The following is a 12,363-nucleotide window of genomic DNA, read 5'->3' as shown; positions in this document are numbered from 1 at the left end:
AGCATTTAGAATGTCGAAGGCATTCTGGAAAAAAAAAGTAAATAAATAAAATTCTGCTGCTTTTATCCTTGTGTTTCATACTAGGTTTATCAGGCATGTTGCAAATATTGATGAGCTTTCTTTAATATCATTGATGTTTGGAACAGTGTAGTCGATTCTGGTAATGCTGTCATTAAACTATAACTGAAATTTCATCTAGAAAGAGTCAGTCCAGTTTGAGCTTTATCCTAAGCACACTTCTCTTCAAATACAATTAATCCATATATAAAACGTAGCAAATCAAAATTGAAACATTATTTATTGATTACCAGTTAACCTCACTATTTTCCTTAGTAATAAGCAATGAAAACTCACCACTCATGCTCTAAGGAAAATCTTTTTCAATGGCGCATTAGAGTTCAAACAGCGATTTTACAAATAAACAATTAAAAATAAATAATAAAAAGTACTGTTAAATTAATGGGGTATGCCTTTTTATTCTATACATGAACCATGGGGATAAGTATAGGCTTACTGTTTGCGGGTTGCAGCCCAAGGATAGTCAAAGGGTCATCTAAGAAATGACAAAAATAAATAAAATAAAAAAAGCTATATTCAATAATTTTTTTGAAAAAAATGTCAAAATTCCCAAACTGCTGAACAGTATGAGAAAGAGCCTTAGTGCAGATTATACATAAAAGGCCAATTCTATACATGCGAATAAAATAAAAATTATATATATATATTTTTTTCATGAGTAAAAAATTAACTAAATATTTAACAAATCTCATTTTCTGTATTAAATTTATGAAAATTTATTTTAGCCATGATAAAAAAATGAAAAAAAAAAAATTATATATGTGTAACATGTTATGAAAAAATGAAACTTTACTTTACTTGTAGCTTTTTTTTAAGACTATGTACAAAAGCAGCTTCTTTTTTATATTAGGTTTTATTTCATACCAAACTTTGAGTACATTAACATTGATACAAATGGTAAATAAATTAAGAATTAAATATACTTTTTATGACCATTTAAACTGTAGTTGATTTAGACTAAGAAGAAATAATACACTTCTCCATTTGATTACAAAACAAGAAATTATTATTTTAGGCTATAAAGTAGCAGTAACCATGTAAGCATAAACAAATACTGTTAATTCAAATAATAAAAAACAATTTAATTCTATTTACTTAAGCTGATTTGAAATGAGATCCACAATCCCTTAAGATGTTCTTTGGTCTCTTTATGTTTCTAAACAAAGCATAAAAAATAAATGCCCTTTTAACATAAAACGATAGTTGTACTGTAAAAAAAATTTCTTCTTTCATGTTTCAGCATTCATACATAACTTTTTCAGAAAAAAAAATCTATATATATATATATATATATATATATATATATATATATATGCTAGCAACATTTAGACCAATTTAAATTAGATATTCATTCAACACAAAACAATCCTATAAAAAATTTTAAAAAAAACTTTGATGAAATAAAAATTAGAGTAAATTATTTACACTTTTTAATATTGTGTTCAATAAACGAATTTTTTGTATTATAAAATCATATTATGATTGTGAGAAATAGAGACACTTTTTTGAAAAGCCACACAATCTCCGGTACACAAAAAAATATATGAAAACAGACACGAAAGCCACACATCAATTAAAACGAAAATGTATTAAAATTCATCTGAAAGTAAGATCCAGTCAGTGGTGTTACATCGTTTAGAACTGCTCTTAGAAGATATTAGAGGGTATGTTGTAATTTTGCAGTACAGCCAATGGTGGATACGATGTATTTTAGATGTAAATATAAACTACGAAGAAGTTAAGATACGTTTTCTACAGCCTCATGGACCCTCACTGTCATACTCGTACCCACAGAAGCCTTTGATATTGAAAGTAAATAAATCACAGATCATTTAGAAGGTTGAAGTACTAACAACAACAGGTTAAGATTTTTTCATACCGTCTAATGAGATAAAAATAATTAACAAAAAAATAGCACTACATCATTCCTAACTATTTCATAAAATTTTATAATGCTTATATGTTTAAAAAATTACTAATTCTGTTCATAACATATTGTAACAGAGTTAATAATCATAATTTTAAAAAATATTTTCTATGAAATAAATGTTATTCATATCTTGTAACTATTTCACATATTTTTTGCATATCAAAAAGTAAACCATTTTTTAATAAGAAAAATATAATACACTTGCTAAAAATAAAAATTTTATTTTTGATACATTTTAGGAGACAAAAGTATGGGATAAATACTACTTTTGGTATGAATGATCATTGATTTATATATTGGTTTAAGAATTTTAGGCTTTTTACTCAGTTTTCCATGTATATTGTATGAAATGTCTTAAAGGGGAAAAAAGTTGTACAGCATACCACTTTCAATTAATAAAAATTTTGGTTTGCAATAATTAATGTTTTTTTTTTTTTTTTTTAAATTTCAATTTCTATGCTACAAATTTGAAAGGTGTAGAAGAATGTTGTAGTTAAAAAAAAATATTTCTTTCATAATTCTTTGAGACCACATATCACAGGTCAAATCAGGTTGCTTTGAAAGTTGACCTAGCCTCAGAAAGTCATATAAGGTATCAAATGAAAGGTTTATTGCAATGGTGTTTCAAATCTTTTTTTAAACACCGTTTACTTTCTTCTAAAGTAAAAAAAAAAGTAACTTATAAAATAAAAGTTCTTAAAGTAACTTTTTTTAAGTAAAAAAAAAAATACAGTTATTTATATGTATGCAAGTTAGTGGTTTTTTCAGTGAAAATTTTATTTTTTCAAGTGTTTATAACTTGGACAAATTTCAAATTAAAAATTGTTCGAATTGTTTACTTTATCATGTGTGCATGTTCCACCAAATTTCATTAAAATAGTAGGGGGGTCAGTTCAAAAGTGATTGATATATTGTTCAATGACTCATTATGAAATTTTTCCTTTGCTAATATTTCTTTCTACTTATTATATAAATATAATTCAAATTTTAAAGGATCTTTTTGATTGATAGTTTCTAAATCAAAAAATAAAAAATTTTACTCTTATATGCTTCAAATATAGATTTTTATATATTTATTATTTGATTGTTACAAAATTGTTTTTCTAATAAAGCAGTGGTAAGTTTAAAAAAAGCAACATTTTTATACTGCCACTTGATGCACATTTGACCTAACTCTTAATACACAGCAGTAAATAATATGTAATCAAAAATCTAATCTATCATCATGAAAGTAAGTAGTCAACTATTCGAAAATAAATTTCATGTAACATGAATTTTTTTCATTTCCAATATTATTGTTATTTCCACAGAATTTTTATCATTTCAATATTATTGCTTATCATGATGTGCTTAGATTCACAAATATATTATTACTTTTCATTACTTCCAAATAAATATATAATAACTGATAACCACATAAAAATTTTACCGATAATTTTTCTCTTGCCATAGTTTTATTAACTAGCGATAATTTTATTTTATTAAAACTGCGGGTTACAAATTCATTTATAAAATGTTAGAAGTAGAAACACTTTTAATGTCGAATAAACATAATATATAAACACTTAAACATCAATTTGAACTTTACTCCAGAATTATTTTTTATGTTACAATTATAATGCTTAATAATTAAGTACAAATGTTAGGAAATATGCATAGGATGATTAGACATTACATGGCATAATTATTCTTTTAATTTAGATCCGAATTTTCTTTTAATTACAACAGAATGTAAGAAAATTATATAAATATTGCAGCTAAGCTTTTATAAGAGAATACTTAATTTAAAAGTATTAAGAGCAAAGTATTAAGAACATACTCTTAATATCAAAATGACATACTTTTATTTAAAAACAAATAATAAACATAGCAAAGAAAACATTCATTTTTATTGTTACATTTATAAATATCTAAAAATTCGAAAACATTTTCGCCTAATTTCTTTTTTAAACACAAATCTCCTCTTTTCCAGTGTCTGTTTACGAAATAAATGTAAACACAATCCATCAATGAACCAATTGTTTCATCACACCAAATACGAGATTACGCGAGAACACAGACAGGCGTGCACAAAATTATTGAAATTTTTATTTTAATTCACAATAAACGCGATAACTTCCCAAATTCTTGCAACCATGAGTGATAGTCAACAGCCAATCACAATGCGAAAAGCCCATTGATCCGACGTTATCATTTCCTTGTTGCCATTCTGCAGTAGAAACTATGGTTTAAAATTAGTTACCAATTCCTTAAAAGATAGAGACCCGCTATTTATATTTTCCCTGTGGTGATCAAAAGTGCTTGTCTCGCATTTAATGAGATTGACCCTCGACAATGCTTTAGGGACCGTTTCTGTTGTATGAAATAATTTTCAACAAAAAGCAAATGAGAGCAAACTATTCCATAAATGTAGGCGCCATCCAGATCTCTCAATTAAAATCAATGCTACTACCGTATCATTGATTTAAAAGTTCAAATACATCCGCACTCGCCATTTGGGGCGAGACCGGTTTCATGCCTTTAGCCCTTCCCCTTCTCACCACAATATTTTCCCTTTTTATTCAATAAAAATACTTCCTAAAATTTCCGTGATACTTTTCTTTAGAACCATGTTTAATGTAGTTTTCAGTTTCATATGGTTTTCTAATGGGGAAAGTGTTGCCATAGGTAGAGAGTTCTGCTCTACGCCACCTGCAGCCAATTTCGATTGCCAATAATTGATCCACAACTTGCGGAAGCACCTGAACGCAATTAAAGAAATCAATAAATATAGCTATTTTTAGTCCGACAAAATTATGAGTTCTGTTAATTACTTTTGCAGCTTTAAATTCATTTCACAGTTGATCCAAGTGACTTTTCGATCGTGTTTTCAGGAGTTATTGTCAGATTTCCATGCGCAGAAAATGACTGCTGATCAAAGAAATTACCTGAAATATTTTTTTTAATGTGTATCTTTAGTACTCACTTTTTATTTCTGTACGTCGGTAAATAAAAGGCTGTCATTTTAATGTAAATAAGTAACAACACTGACACAATAACAAAACATACACTGAATTATTTCCCCCTCTTACTTTGTAAATCACACAATTAAAAAAACGTAATTAACATTAACAAACAAAATTGTTGAATCACACGAACCGTATTAAATTTATCCAGTTAAGCAAGAATCAGTAATGCTAACGGCCGAAGAAAATTGCAGAATTGTCTCGCCATACGATGAATTCAGTCACGTGAAACAAAAAGAATTAAACACTGCAAGGATTTCTTATAAACACAAATAGAACGAATTAGAGATACTAAAATGCACAATCCAGATTTTGTGACGTATGAACACGGGAATTATATATGCCAGGGCCGGATTTAAGCTTGGTGGGGCCCTAAGCTACTGAAAATGATGGGGCCCTTATAAGTTCAATTCCATTTCTATACACCTGAAGTAAACTGTCATTAATTTTTATTGTTGAGTATTAACATTACATTATTAAAAACTTTGATAATATTACTTTATTGTTAAATACAAGGTGTTTATAAAGTCCCTGACCCATTTTGATGTTTAATAACTCATAAAATAATAGATTAAAATTAGTAACATAAATGGTTAGATAGACTCAAAAAGTTTCATGACCCTTGTCAATGAACTTCCACGTGTGCCCCCTTCGTCGCACGGAGAATATCAAGTCGATAGTCAATTTCACGCCAGGTAGCGGCAAACATGTCGGCATTCACAGAGGCTATTGCGGTTGTAATTCTGGCTTTTAGGTCATCCTCCTGTAAACATTGTCCTTTATAAATCCCCAAAGAAAAAAGTCCAGCGGCGTTATATCAGCTGATCTGGGTGACCAAGGAATTGGACCTCCTCGCCCAATCCATCTTCCTGGAAAATGGTCATTCAAAGAACTAAGAATGTGCTGTCCCATAGCGTGGGGTTTTAGGAAATAACACTCTTACATCTAACAAGCACTATTTATTAATTAATTACAACATTTAGAATTTAGAATACAAAAGATGCGTCTTAACGCAACGCTAACAGATGAGGAATACAAACTGAAACTTTTAGAGGGAAAGTCCCAATTCGATTGCGTAGGCGTGATAGTTCGTAAACATAGCCTCGAACGGCTAAATACACGACATCTCCTCCCCCTTTAAAATGGAGATTTAAAGGTCAAGTCTCTTAGGGGGCCGTCTAATCCTTTGTGATCGCCTCGGCTGAAATGGAGTTTGTTGAGAAGTTGAGGATGTAGTACTTCTCGGCAAAACAGCTGAACTCGGGTTCTTAGTTGGAGATGGTTGGCGAGTTTCTGGTGTTGATTTGACAGATCCAGAGTGTTTTTGGATATCTCCACCAGGATCAGTGGGTGCAGGAGAATTATCCGCGGTGCCCATGTGTGGAGTTTCACTGCTGAAACTAATTCGTGGAACGTGAATAGTCTTATCCAAGATCTGGTCTCCTGTTGGTCGCATTTGGTCTACGTGGCGTCTATACAGTGTACCTTGTACATTAACTGTGTAGTGAAGAGCTCTATCTTTGCTCATGACAGTTCCAAATTTCCACCTTGCGTTGGGTGAACGATAGTCTCGAATAGCCACCTTATCACCTTCGTGAAAAATACGATCTTGAAAATCATACGTGCTTTTTCTGATCTTCTCATTGACTCTTCCGACCAAGTCAGGGAGAACAAGATCTATTCTAGTCCTGATGTCTCTCTTAAGGAAAAGCATAGCCGGACTAATCATAGTTGTCATATTAGGAGCCTTGCGATATTGCATGAGGAAGGTGCAAAACCTTTTGCTGGATATTTCCTGCAAAGTTCTGCATGGCACGGAGAGATTGTTTTAATGTATGCACGTAGCGCTCTGCTTGTCCATTGCTGGATGGCTTGAAAGGGGCGCATGTCTTATGCTTAATTCCATTGCTTCGTATAAATGTTTGGAACTCTTGTGAAGTAAACTGTGTGCCGTTGTCGGAAACTAACACTACAGGTAGTCCAAAACGTGAAAAGCAATCTCGGAGGCATTCAATTGTCTTGAATGAGTTGGCTGTCTTCATGGGGTAAACTTCAAGCCATTTTGAATGTGCGTCAACAATAAGTAGAAACATCCGTTCAAATATAGGTCCTGCAAAATCAATGTGCACTCTTTCCCATGGTGCACTGGGATATTCCCAATGATGAACTTTTGCTTTTGCTGGGTCCGTTTTGAACCTAGCACAGTCCACACAGTTTTTCGCAGAATTTTCTATGTCTTGGTCAATGTCTTGCCAATACACGTAAGATCTGGCAATTGCTTTCATTTTTACTACACCAAGATGCCCATGATGCAACTCGTCTAGTATTTTTGCTTTGTAGCAGTCTGGAATACACACTCGTTGCCCATACATAATACACCCATCCTGTAAGGTATATTTTTCCTTCCCCTCTAATTGACCTCCATATTGTAATATTTTTAAAAGTTTTCCCAAGTGTTCATCGAACTGCGTGGCTTTTGCTAAATCTTTGGCAGTAACGGGTAAGGTTTCAATTTGGGAAATTTGGTATACTGCAATATCATCTTTTAATTCCAGTTCTTCAGATTTCAATGGTAGACGTGATAAGCAGTCAGCGTTGCCGTGGTCCTTTGTATTGCGATAAACGATATCAAAATTATAAGCTTGCAGAACAAGAGCATAATGCAAAAGTCTTGTCGCAGAAAGGACTGGGAGACCCTTTTTACATGAAAAGATGGAAACCAGGGGCTTGTGGTCAGTAATCAAAGTGAATCTATTTCCCTTTAAGTAGAGGTAAAACTTTTTAACACTCCAAACGATTGCCAAAGCTTCTTTGTCAATTTGAGAGTAACGTTGCTCCGTTGGAGATAGAGTTCTGGAGGCAAATGCTATGGGTCGTTCTGAACCATCTGGGAATTTATGGGAAAGTACTGCTCCCAATCCTACAGGTGAAGCATCAGAAGATAGCAAGACAGGAAGATTTGGGTCATAATGAGTTAGTATTTTGTCAGAGCAAATTTCGTTTTTCACATTTTCGAAAGCTTCCTGACAAGTGCGATCCCATTTCCAAGCAACGGTTTTCTTGGTTAAGTTGTATAAAGGATAGGCCAAAGTTGCTAAGTCATTAGAAAACCTTGAATAAAAATTCACGAGACCCATAAATGACTGAACGTCTTGAACATTTCGTGGTTGTTTAGCATTTTTAATTGCAGCTATTTTCTCCGATGTTTTTGAAAGTCCTTTAGAACTTATCCTATATCCTAAAAACTCAATTTCACTTTGAAAGAATTTACTTTTATCCTTATTGATTTTCAGACCATGTTCTTGACATCTTTCAAAAAATTTTCGTAATCTGAAATAATGAGTTTCGTTATCGGGAGCTGCTATGCGTGCGTCATCAAAAAATACTTCAACTCCTTCAAGACCATGGAATACACTTTCGATGTATTTTTGCCAAATGGCCGGAGCCGCATTAATTCCGTACATTAATCTTTTTGGAGTATAAAGACCTTTTTCTGTATTAATGGTTAGGAGTTTCTGACTTTCCTTTTCAACCTTCATTTGCAAATAAGCTTGGCTAAAATCAACTTTAGAAAATACCCTGCCATCACTAAGTGAGGCAAAAATATCTTCAGTTCGAGGAAGAGGGTGTTTTTGTACCTTTAAGTGTTTGTTTATCGTTACTGAGTAATCAGCACATAGCCTAATCGATCCGTTGTGTTTGACAATCGGAACTATGGGCGTGGCCCAATCGGATATGTTTATTTTTTCGATTAATCCTTCCCTTTCGAGTCTTTCGATTTCCTGATTGACTCTCTGTTTTAGCGCGAAGGGAACTTGCCGGGGTCGGCAAAAAATGGGTTTGGTATCTTCCCTTAACTCAAGTTTACATTCATAATTTTTAATTTCCCCTAATTCATCAGTAAAGAGATATTTAAAGTCTTTTAAAAGTTTAGACAAATCGAAATTAACTTTAGTATTTACAGTATTAATTGTTTTAATGGTATTCCAATTTAATGGAATTTCATAAAGCCATTCTCTACCAAAAATAGTATCTAAATTCTCTTTAACTAGATATAAATTTAAGTTATATGATATATTATTATAATCAACTTTAACAGAAACATATCCAAGCGGTACAACCTCATCTCCCTTATAGGTTTTGAAAATCAGTTTAGTAGGTTTTATCTTTTTATTAGAGATTTTTCGAAACCTATTAATGCTCATAACCGATACTGTTCCTCCAGTGTCGACCTCCATTTGAACTGGAGAATTTTCTATATTTACTTTAATCATTATTGGTGGTCTTTTAGGTAATTCCTCGCTAAATGTTTTGTCATTTAATGCGTGCAACGGTACGGATATAGTATTTTCACATGAACATCCGGGTTCAGTGCCAATTTGTTTCTGGTTAACATGTTTTTTTTGTTTTGCTCTAGCGGCAGAAAAACACGCTTTTGTTAGATGTCCAACTTTATGGCAGTAGCCGCATGTTGCAGATTTGTATTTACATTCCCTTGAGGAATGATTAGATCCCTTACACCGATAACATGCAAAGTTATTTTTTTCTTTCGTTTTGTTAGACCAGAATTGTTTCGGTTCTTTTTTCCTGTTAGCCTTAAATTCTTTAATTTCTGTTGCCTTCCCAATTATTTCTTGGGTGCTCTTGCTAGCCTTTTCCATGGCCAAAGCAATTTTTACAGTGCGCTCGAGATCTATATCATCTTCTTCAAAAAGTCTGTCTAATGTGGCACGATCACGGAGACCGCTCACAAAAACGTCCCGCAGCATAGTGTTCAGCAGTTCTTGTTTATAATTGCATGGCATTGCCAATGAACGAAGTTCTGCTAAATAAGCATTAATACTTTCTCCCTCGTGTTGTTTACGATTAAGGAAAATATGTCTGCTAGGAATAATTAATGGTTTTGGGTGAAGATGATCTTTAAGAGTGTTTTTTAAGGTTTCAAAATCAGCTTCAGCTGGATTGTTGGGAGCCAACAAATTTTTTAACAAATTATACAATTTTGCTGATAAGCTGGAAATTAATGTTTTTGCTCGTTTTTCATTTGGAACATTTTGTATGTCCAAAAAAGCCTCAAACCGCTCCAAAAATGATTCAAATGTTTCTTGGGAATCATCGAATTTCTCGAAATTCACACCAGTAACGTTACTTTTGTTTCTGATTTCGTCTTTCGGCTGTAGCGCCGACATTAACAATTTATTTTGTTCAACTAATTGTGAGATGAGGTCCTCCATTTGGAAAAAGAAATAAATTGTCCTACCTGGAGCAGTCTTCAAGAGCAAAAATATTACCTATCTTCAGGTACTTGAAACCTTAATCCAAATTAGTTTCGTTATGAAACGAAACTTTTTCAAGCGATGATATTTTGTATCAATGAAAAATAAAATTCACCAACTCGTCGCCAGTGTGCTGTCCCATAGCGTGGGGTTTTAGGAAATAACACTCTTACATCTAACAAGCACTATTTATTAATTAATTACAACATTTAGAATTTAGAATACAAAAGATGCGTCTTAACGCAACGCTAACAGATGAGGAATACAAACTGAAACTTTTAGAGGGAAAGTCCCAATTCGATTGCGTAGGCGTGATAGTTCGTAAACATAGCCTCGAACGGCTAAATACACGACAAAGAACGATGATACCCCAATGAGGTAGTGCACCATCTTGTTGCAAAAAGACACGTGGCTGAAGCTCTTCTAGTTGTGTAAATACGAAGTTTTCCAACATGTCTAAGTATACGACTGATGAGACCATCTTTTCTGTAAAAAAGAAAGGCCCAATGACTCGGTCGTGCATTAGTCCACACCACACATTAACCTTTGGGGAATCCCTTTGCGTCTCACGGTATTCATGGGGGCTTTCAGATCCCCATATGCGCACATTATGGCGTTTAACAATGCCAGAAACATGAAAGGATGCTTCGTCGGAGAACATTATGCGCTTCAAAAAATCAGCAGCATCTTCTACCCTTCCTACCATATCTGTTGCAAGCGCCATCCTCTTAGGCCTATCGTCCGGTTCCAAACCTTGAACAATTTAAACTTTGTATGCATGTAGTCTTAATTGTTTCTTAATAACCTTATACACCGTCGAAATTGGCCTATCCAATTCTCTTGCCACTGATCTCACAGATCTTCAAGAATTGTCTAAAAATTTCTGTCTGACATGCTCAACGTCAAAATCACTTGTGCAGGAACGTCCGGATTGTTTCTTATCTGCGATACTTCCAGTTTCTAGAAAATTCTTTTTCCACCGTAAGATGCTGCCTTTGGATGGAGGATCTTTTTGGTAAATTCATCTGCAATTTCTCTGTGCTTGCACTATCGATTTCGTTTCTATGAACCACCATAAAATCTGTGCTTTCTCTTGTGGTGTATGCATTCTCCTTAATATCTGCTCGAATAAAACATCACATAGAAAAGAACTACATAGAACAAACACATCAAAAGTAAACATAACATTGCAATAGTTGCCAAAAACAAAAGAGAGAAAAATGCAATTAATAAGCAGACGTTATTCAGAAAAGTATAGATATTCGGACTGGAAAATTAAATTATCTGAAATTAACCACACGCGTAGACGATATTTACAAAAGTAAAGATGTTCCAACCTGAAAAGGAAAATATATGAGTTATTCCAGGGCTTCTTAAACTGTGGGTCGCGACCCCCAGGGGGGTCGCGAGACTACTGAAAAGTGGTCGCAAAGATCTGATACTTTTCAATCATTATAAATAAAATTTTAAAATTAGTATACACACTACGTACAAATATAAATCATACAAAATACTATTGTAGTTTTATTATAACTATTTTTTGAAAAAAGTGGCAATGCAAAACTGTTATGTGGGGCCTATAAATGAAAATATGGAAGTAGCATTTAAAATAATAAATACAACGCGCTCCTCGATTTTCAACTGAACGTTCGACATTGATGTCTGGCCGCCGGCGTCAGTGTTTGCAAGATAACTTAGTGATTATAAGTACCCAGACGCCGCGTCGCCTTACAACTTACACATACAATACGGAAGCATAATCAAGCTAGGCTAGGCGAATCGGCATATTATTTTTATAAAAGAATAATAAAAAAAATTAAATGAAAGCTTCTTTTTCGGCGTCTTTGTGATACGGTGCCTTTGTGCGCTGCACACTTTGAACACGCCATGCGTCGGGGTTGATCTGATCGTAATTTGTTGTCATTGCACTGGTAAAGATTCGAGTGTAGTTATTTTTCTGTTTGTACTTCAGTTTGGACTCAGCTTTGTCTTCGTAGTGACATGTGTGTATTTACTGTGTAATTTTCAGTTGGTGTTCTTAATTATTACGTTAAAGTTCAACTACATTTTGTTT

This window comes from Parasteatoda tepidariorum, chromosome 5, assembly GCF_982258835.1.
Source record: "Parasteatoda tepidariorum strain Cologne lab strain chromosome 5, Ptep-v5.0, whole genome shotgun sequence".
In the NCBI taxonomy this organism is placed as follows: Eukaryota; Metazoa; Arthropoda; class Arachnida; order Araneae; family Theridiidae; genus Parasteatoda; species Parasteatoda tepidariorum.
This window is presented reverse-complemented; position numbering follows the sequence as displayed.